At 42.2% G+C, this 9028-nt stretch overlaps 1 pseudogene; it reads right to left on the reverse strand.

The window, feature by feature from the left end:
- Nucleotides 1-1874: 1874 nt before the first annotated feature.
- LOC102501254 (quinone oxidoreductase-like) lies at nucleotides 1875-5284 on the reverse strand (annotated as a pseudogene).
- Between the last annotated feature and the right edge of the window lie 3744 nt (nucleotides 5285-9028).

A 9028-nucleotide genomic window follows, 5' to 3' on the forward strand; every position in this document is an offset into this window, starting at 1 on the left:
CAGCCCTGCCTTCAACATCTGCAGAGAAAGACAAGAGGAATTGGAGGAGGTCTTGTTCTGAGTTGAAGAGTCTCAACCCCAGACCATTAAGTTACCAGACTATATGTAAAAAAAAAAAATGTGGAGGGTCAGAATAATTAGTTTAACTAGGTTTTGTGCATTAATATTATATATGTATTTATCTTAGCAGACAAACCAGCATGCATATATGTTACTCATAGATGCTTAACAAGTGAATATGGGAATAGTATAAATCTGCCAAGCCTGAGTCAAAACCCTTGAGACCTCTGTGTAAATCTCACTCAATAAATTTAAAAGGAAAGATCATTTGAAAATTAGAGAAGGATTTATTGAACTTGTGATCTGCCCTGTTACCCCAAATGCCCCTGTGGGTCAAGGTCGTTCCTCCTGTTCATCTCTCTTTTCTGCCAATCCCTCTGTGTCTGTTTTTATTTCTCCCTTTCTCTTTCCTACTTAACTTTCACTTGTCTTTCCAAGTCCATTGTTCTCGCCTACCTCATTGTCTATATCACCTTTTCTGTTTGTCCCCAGCTCTTCTCTCTCTCTCTCTCTCTCAGTGTCTTTGTTTCTTTTTTGGGGGAGAGGTTTTTGCTATAGGGCGCATGCACTTGCCAGACAGACATAGACAGAGAGACAGAAAGCGAGAAATCACCCCCCAGAGGGTATGGTCATACCGCAATCCCTTCTCCTCCATTCTCCTCTTGGGATCTTGGGCACGCACGCACACAAGCCCAGTGTGAGTTCTAAGCCACCGGGTCTGGGATGCGAACTGCAGTTGACTATGTGGGAGTCCAGCGACATAGCCATTACCCTAACTGCTGGTTCCCAGTGTCTTTGTTTCTTACCCAATTCTCCTTTTATCACTTCTCACCCTCTTCCTACCCTGACATGCCCTGGGATGAAAGAAAGACGTCATGTCCAGGAAGAGCACATATTGCACCCAGGGAATACGAACATGCCCTGACAGGACAGCTTGCTGAATGAGGTTAAGACAGGACACTCAGTGTTGCAGGATAGGGCCAATCACTTACCCAGAACTAGTCCCAGAGGCCTGTCTGGGCAGTTATTGCCAAAGAGTGGCCTATTGATAATAGGCTTCACCTTGGACAGAGAATGATAGGCTCTCAGGAACAGAGTCAGGAGGCACTGGGTCCTAGAGCTGCCCTTGAATGGTGAGCCCAGGGGTGCAGAGAAATTGTGCATTGACTAATGAGTTGACCCAGCATGAGGTGGGATGTGTGACAATGAGGGTTTTAAGGAGGAAACAGATACATGTAGCATTCATGTGGACCATCCACAAAGTCCTAGACAAAACCAAACTGTGTGATTTGAACTAGAAATATCCTGGAACCATTAGTGAGCAATGCAGCATCCCAGGAGGATCTCAGGGCAACATGACAACATTAATTTAGAAAAGGAGTTTTTTTAGTTCAGAAAAATCTTCAGAATAAAATGCAGTTATGGGCTGATCAGAGACGTCAGAGTCTTTGTAAAGATAAGTAGGTTTGGAAACCCTTGGAAATTGAACAGTCTAATTTGGATTATCCTGTGTTGTCAAAGTTATGGAATTAATCAGACACCAGTTAGGAATTTCTGGAAAAACTCACAAAGTCAAATGAACCCAATAACATCCTATTTTCTTCTGTAACCACTCCTTGATTTGAGAGTAAAAGTATAAAAAATATTGCAAACTGTAAGTATAGTTTACTGCCTCTGCTCTCTCCAACGAAAAATCTTGTTTTCTAATATAACAAAGTTACTCAACCAGATGAACGTTAATTAAAGGAAAAAAAGTGTAAGTAAAACTGTGGGGTAAAAACTTTGACTTGCAAAGGAAATCCATGAGTTAACCATCATAAGAGAAGAATCATTTTTCTAGTAGCTCCACTACCATGAATGATATTTTCATGAGCTTGGTTCACCTTCTCCGATGGAAATTGAGAGCCTACTATATGTTTCAACCAACCAATTTCCATTCTGGCTTCAAGGGCTGAAGCACATTCCTCAAATTCCTCTTTGGTTGATGCAAAGAGAGTAACTCCAATTATACTGGACACCTTTGTCATGGTATCTCCTGGGTTTATTCCAATAGGACCTCTGCTTCCAACAACTATTACTCGTCCTCCATGTGGAAGAAGATTCAAATAATTACTAAGATTTACATTAGCATTTCAATAACCACATCAATTTCTTTTTCACCAACAGATTTCTTAATTTTATCAATATAATTAACTACTCTGTGATTAAACACTTCAGGGGCTCCATTTTGCAAAACAGTCAGTACCAGCTGTGCCCAAAACCTTTAAACCATAAGCTCTAGCAATGTGGCATGCTGCTATTCCAACTCTTCCACTAGTCCCGTGAACCCAAACACTTTCTCCAGCCTTCACAAGGGCACTGTGTAACAGAGCTTGATAAGCAGTAAAAGATGGGACACTAATGGCGGCACCTTGCTTAAAGTCCAGCTTTTCAGAAACTTTAAAAATCGTATGAGAAGATGAAAGAACATATTCTGCATAGCCCCCAGAGACATTATCTGCAACAGCTTCTATTAACCCAGCCACATCTGAGCCGGGAGTATAGGTTAAGACTGGTTTCCTGTTGTAAGTACCAGAGCGAATATATGTATCCACTGGTGTGGAGAGCCACATGCACCAAAATGACTGAAATGACTTTCACAGGATGACCTCCAGACTTCCCTATTCTGGGAGTAAACAATCTGCCCCTAGGCTCCCCAACCTAGCTAACATCTACAAGCAGCTTCTCAATCAGGTCCGTGACAGCAATCCACCCCTAAGCTCACCCTCTGGTTAACGCCCCCTGACAAAACAATCAATTACTGGTCCAAAATATATCCTTCATTTACATATTGGGCAACCAATTACCACCCTGCTGTGTATATAAGAATGTTCTCTGGCCCTCAATAAACGAGCGACTGTATACCATTTAGAGCTGTGACACGGTTTTGCTCTCGTGTTATGATGCTGTGCCGGTTCCAGACCTCCGCTCTCTCACTCAGGTAGCCTGTTCAATTTTCCTGTGGGCCGGGACATCTGGCACCTGAACAGGGACACTGAGTATGAGAGATAGTGACAGGTTCCTGAAGATTCTGAAGAGGAATAAGAAGACCCCAGAGAGGGGCAAGTCAGAAGTCCGTGGAATAACTTCAGGGGACGCAGAAGACGGCATCCCGGTGAGTACTCACTCATGATATCTGGGTTATAGCATAGACTATAATGGGACAAGAGCTTAGCCAGCACGAGTTCTTTATTCAGGGATTGAAGAAACACTTAAAACCCAAGGAGTTAAAGTAAAAGTTAAACAACTGCTCACCTTTTTCGATTTTCTGAAAGATGTATGTCCATGGTTTCCTCAAGAGGGAACTATTGATGAAAAAAGGTGGAGAAGGGTTGGAGATACCCTTAAAGATTACTACTCCACCTTTGGCCCAGAAAAGGTTCCCATAACCACATTTTCCTACTGGAATCTAATAAATGAAATCCTTAGTTTCCATCCTAATGACCCCAAAATCACTGCTATTCTTGCCGAGGGAGAGCAGATTATGCAGAACGAGCTACCCAAAGAAAAGAGTGTTGTTCCCTCAGATATCCCGGAGTCTAAAAATGTCCAAAATATAGACCTTATATCCTTAGATAGTGATGAGGACATTACACAGAAAAGTGAGAGGCTTAAGAGTCCAAAGAACCAAAAAGAAAATAATAACGCCTTAAAAATTTCACATGAACCAAAGAAAAAATTATACCCCTCCCTTTCCAAATTCAAAAATTATTCTGATGAGGAACAAACTAGCTCCGAGGAAGAAGTTCTAGAGGCAGAAGCAACAAAAAGTAACAATCTTAGTTGGCCATCCTTTAAAAGGCGGCTGCCGCCTTATAATGTTTCAGTGCCGCCCCTCGATAATTCAAAACAAGAACTTATTAAAAAAATTGAACAGTTAAAAGAACAAGTCCAATTAGAAAAAGAACACTGTCAGTTAATTCTACAATTGGAACAATTAAAAACTCCCACAAATATAATCCTAAAAACAGCCCACCATAAACTGAAAGTAACTTATGAGACTTTTCCGGTTATGGAAGTTACCGACCAACAAGACAATGTTTGGAGGAGATATAATGGTTTTGATTTCAAACTTATAAAGGAACTTAAAACAGCTATTACCCAATATGGTGCATTAGCCCCTTATATACTTACCTTATTGGAGACCATTACTGAAGGATGACTTACGCCATCAGATTGGCAAACCTTGACGAGAGCTGTGCTCTCTGGAGGAGATTATTTACTTTGGAAATCAGAATACACAGAGGTTTGCAAGGATGTGGCCCGCCGTAACGCTCAGGCTCTTAACAAGTGAACCTTAGACATGCTACTTGGAGACGGTAATTATTCAATCCATGAAAACCAGCTACAATACAACCCTGGTTTATTTGCTCAAATCCATAAGCTGGCTTAAAAGCTTGGAAAAGGCTCCCTACAAAAGGCGACCTTGATACTTCCCTTACTAGCATCAGACAAGGCCCCGGAGAGCCTTTCTCAGAATTCGCTAACCGACTGATTAAGGCCACAGAAAGAATTTTTGGTAATGCCCAAGAAAACACATTATTAAAACGAATTATTAAAGAATTAGTGTTTGAAAATGCAAATGCCGCCTGCCATGCAGCGATTAGGCCACATAGAAAGAAAACCGATTTGTCTGGGTATATACGTCTTTGTTCGGACGTAGACTCTAAATCTTACAATCAGGGACTAGCCCTGTCTGCTGCCCTTCAAAGCGCTCCCGTCCAGCATTTTCTCTCTCACAACAATTGCTTCAACTGCAGATGACCCGGACATATGGCCAAACAATGTCGGGTTAAGAGGTCTCTTGACACAAGGCCAAAGCAAAAACTCCCCTTATGCTCTAGATGCCTTAAGGGACGCCACCTTCCCCAAGAATGCTGATCAAAAACTAAAATCCATGGTCAGTCCCTTCCATCTAATTTGGGAAACAGGAATAGGGGCCCACCCCAGGACCCCCAACCCAAACAAGCTTTTGGGGCTCTAGAGTTTGTTCCACCCAGCAACAACAACAATCCATTTCAGACCTCTCCAGAGCAACACCAGGAAGTGCAGGACTGGACCTCTGTTCCACTGCCTACACAGTATTAACACCAGAAATGGGTATTCAAGTGCTATCTACTGGGGTCTTTGGCCCTCTGCCACCCAAACCCTTCGCTATACTCCTACAGCGCAGTAGTGCCACCATGGACGGACTTCAGGTCTTCCTGGTGTAATAGAAAATGATTTTAAAGGGGAGATTAAGATTATGGCCTCTTCTCCAAATTCAGTTACAACCATCCCTGCCAACAAACACATAGCTCAACTCCTGCTCCTTCCATTGCTCCCGACTCAAAACAATATCCAAGCCTCCTCGTGGGACAACAAAGGCTTTGGTTCTTCAGATGCCTATTGGGTACAACAAATTTCTCCAACTAAACCAATGCTTACCTTGTGATTGGATGGAAAACAATTTTCTGGACTAATAGACACTAGAGCTGATGTTACTATTATTAAAAAAGACAATTGGCCCCAGTCCTGGCCTTTGGTCCCAACACTGACTAATTTAAAATGTATTAGACAAAGTCAAAATCCTGAGAGAAGTTCAAAAATGCTACAATGGGCAGATAAAGAAGGCAATCAGGGACACATTCAACCTTTTGTAATACAAGGCCTTCCTATTAACTTGTGGGGAGGAGACTTGTCACAAATGAATCTCTTGATGTTTAGTCCAAATGACACAGTCACTGCACAAATGCTGGCCCAGGGTTATACACCAGGAAAAGGCTTGGGAAAAAATGAGTCAGGCATTGTTCAACCCCTACTGCCTGAACCTAAACTGGATAGAGCTGGACTGGGAAATTTTCCCTAGCGGCCATTGACATTCCTGTGCCCCACGCGGATCGGATCACTTGGAAAGATAATACTCTGGTGTGGGTTTATCAATGGCCTTTGCCTTTTGAAAAGCTGCAGACTGTTCAACTGTTAGTACAGGAACAATTTGAGGCAGGACATATCATGGAGAGTACCTCACCACGGAATACTCCCATTTTTGTTATCAATAAAAATATCAGGAAAATGGCGCCTGCTCCAAGACTTAAGAGCAATCAACAAAACCATGATTCCAATGGGAGCACTTCAACCTGGGCTACCATCTCCAATAGCCATATCCCTTAATTTCTTTAAAGTAGTTATTGACCTCCAAGGTTGCTTTTTTTACTATTCTCCTACATCCTTTGGATCGGAAAAGATTTGCCTTTAGTATTCCATCAACTAACTTTAAAGAACCAATGAAACGTTATGAGTGGCAGGTCCTGCCTCAGGGCATGACCAATAGCCCTACGCTTTGCCAAAAATGTTTCATCCTCTACATATCCTGTCAGTCAGACAAAAATGAACCGATATGTATACTGTTCATTACATGGATGATATATTAATCACAGGCGAGAACGGCCAATTGGTTTTACAGTGTTTCCAGGACCTTAAAGAACAACTATCTGCCCATGGATTAAAAAATCCACCGGAAAAGACCCAGCTAAAAGACCCATATACCTACTTAGGATTTCAACTCTCTGGTCAAAAAATCCTAACCCCAAAACCTCAATTCAGACTTGATAATCTAAAAACTCTAAATGATTTCCAAAAATTATTTGGTAACATATTGGGCAACATTAACTGTATCCACCCGTATCTTAAACTAACCACAAGACAACTTAAACCATTATTCGATGTCCTACAGGGGGATCCCCATCCCAGTTCGCATCGGACACTTACAACTGAGGGCCGTCAGGCACTCGCCATAATTGAACATGCCATTGCATCACAATTCATTACATCCATAGACTACAAACAGCCATTATCCCTTGTCATTTGCCATACTTTGATCACACCTACAGTCATTTTCTGGCAGTAGGCACCTATCATGTGGGTTCACCTTCCATCTTCACCGGCCAAGGTCATATAGCCATATTACCAAGCTGTAGCTGATATTATCACCCTGGCATGGAAATTGAGTGTCACATATTTTGGCAAAGACCCTGATACCATCATTCAGCCATATACAGAACGTCAGGTAGACTGGTTATTTCAACAAACAGATTCTTGGCCTATAGCAGCACTTCTTTCCTGGGAACTGTTGATTACCACCTTTCTCCAAACAAATTCTTACACTTCCTCTGTACCCACGATTTTGTTTTCCCTGTCCACACTATGCTCCTTCCTATTCCACATGACAGTTTCCACTGATGGTTCCTCCAATGGAATTGCTTCTTATTCCTTTTCTAATCAAACTGTTACATTCACCACATCCTCTACGTCAGCTAAATTAGTTGAGCTGCAAGCGGTTATGCTCCTTCCTATTCCACATGACAGTTTCCACTGATGGTTCCTCCAATGGAATTGCTTCTTATTCCTTTTCTAATCAAACTGTTACATTCACCACATCCTCTACGTCAGCTAAATTAGTTGAGCTGCAAGCGGTTATTGCAGTCTTTTCTGCTTTTCCTGATATGCCTTTAAACTTATATACAGATAGTGCTTATATTGCTATGTCTGTACCACTTCTGGAAACTGCGGCACAGATTATACCAATCTGTCAGGTCACACAGTTTTTCCTACAATTACAGTCTCATTAGAAACCGAGAGCTACCTTTTTATATTGGCCATTTGCGCGCACATACAGACTTGCCTGGCCCTTTAACTGAAGGTAATTGCCGTGCTGATTTGGCCACAAAACACTCCTTTTGGGTTCATACTCAAACTGACACAAGTCTTTCAGATGCCATTGCTGCTCATCGATTACATCATTTAAATTCTCACACCCTTCGTCTCATGTTTAAACTTACTCAGGAACAGGCCCGACAAATTGTAAAACAATGTCCAGCTTGTGTTACTCTTTTGCCTGTACCACATTTGGGTGTCAACCCTAGAGGTCTTATGCCTTATACCCTATGGCAAATGGATGTCACTCATGTTGCTAAATTTGGTTCTCTAAAATATGTACATGTCACTATTGACACCTTTAGTGGTTTCATTTTTGCCACAGCACAAACTGGAGAGGCTGGTAAGCATGTTATTTTCCATGTTCTTGCCACACTCTCTGTTCTGGGCAAGCCTCACTGAATTAAAACAGATAATGGCCCAGGATACACAGGACACAATTTTGTCTCCTTTTGCAAACTACTCCACATTAAACATGTCACGGGGACTTCATATAATCCCCAAGGACTAGGTATCATAGAGCATGCTCATCTCTCCCTAAAAAACACTCTCCAAAAATTAAAAAAGGGGGAGATTTTACAAACCAAAGGCTCACCAAAACACCTTCTAGCACACACACTCTTTGTACTCAACTTTCTAACGCTTGATAAAGATGGCTGCTTGGCAGCTGAAAGCTTCTGGCATTCAACTACTAAAACAAATTTTTCCACCGTCTTGTGGAAGGATCTTTTAGACAACACATGGAATGGTCCAGACCCCGTTCTTATATGGGGAAGAGGATCTGTTTGCATTTATTCCCAAAAACTGGAAGCCGCACGATGGCTTCCAGAGAGGCTAGTAAAACAGGTTGACTCTCCATCCAGAGAGCTTAAGCCCCCTGAGAATTTTCTTCCTTCCTCTACAGGACTCCCTGACCACCAAAAACCGTCTAAAGATGATGACTACGATACTTCCTGAACTTCTCCTCCTCCCTTTTCTTGGAGTGACCTTTGGAGGTTTTGGAGACCCTGCATCACTCGCCAAGCTCCACCAACAACTCTCACCATGTAGCTACTTCAGTGGATATGCTTCTTCCCTCTCCTTTTCACCTATTATGACTCATTCCTGTGCCAGGGGACACACCTCATACCTTGATGACACTTCTAAAAAGTACTATTTTATCAAGCCACCCAACATCTCCTCCTCCTCTATTCCTCCCCAATGCCCCTGTACATCTTTCCTAAACTCGCTTCAC

This window comes from Tupaia chinensis, unplaced genomic scaffold (genome assembly GCF_000334495.1).
Source record: "Tupaia chinensis unplaced genomic scaffold, TupChi_1.0 Scaffold144677_1, whole genome shotgun sequence".
In the NCBI taxonomy this organism is placed as follows: domain Eukaryota; kingdom Metazoa; phylum Chordata; class Mammalia; order Scandentia; family Tupaiidae; genus Tupaia; species Tupaia belangeri.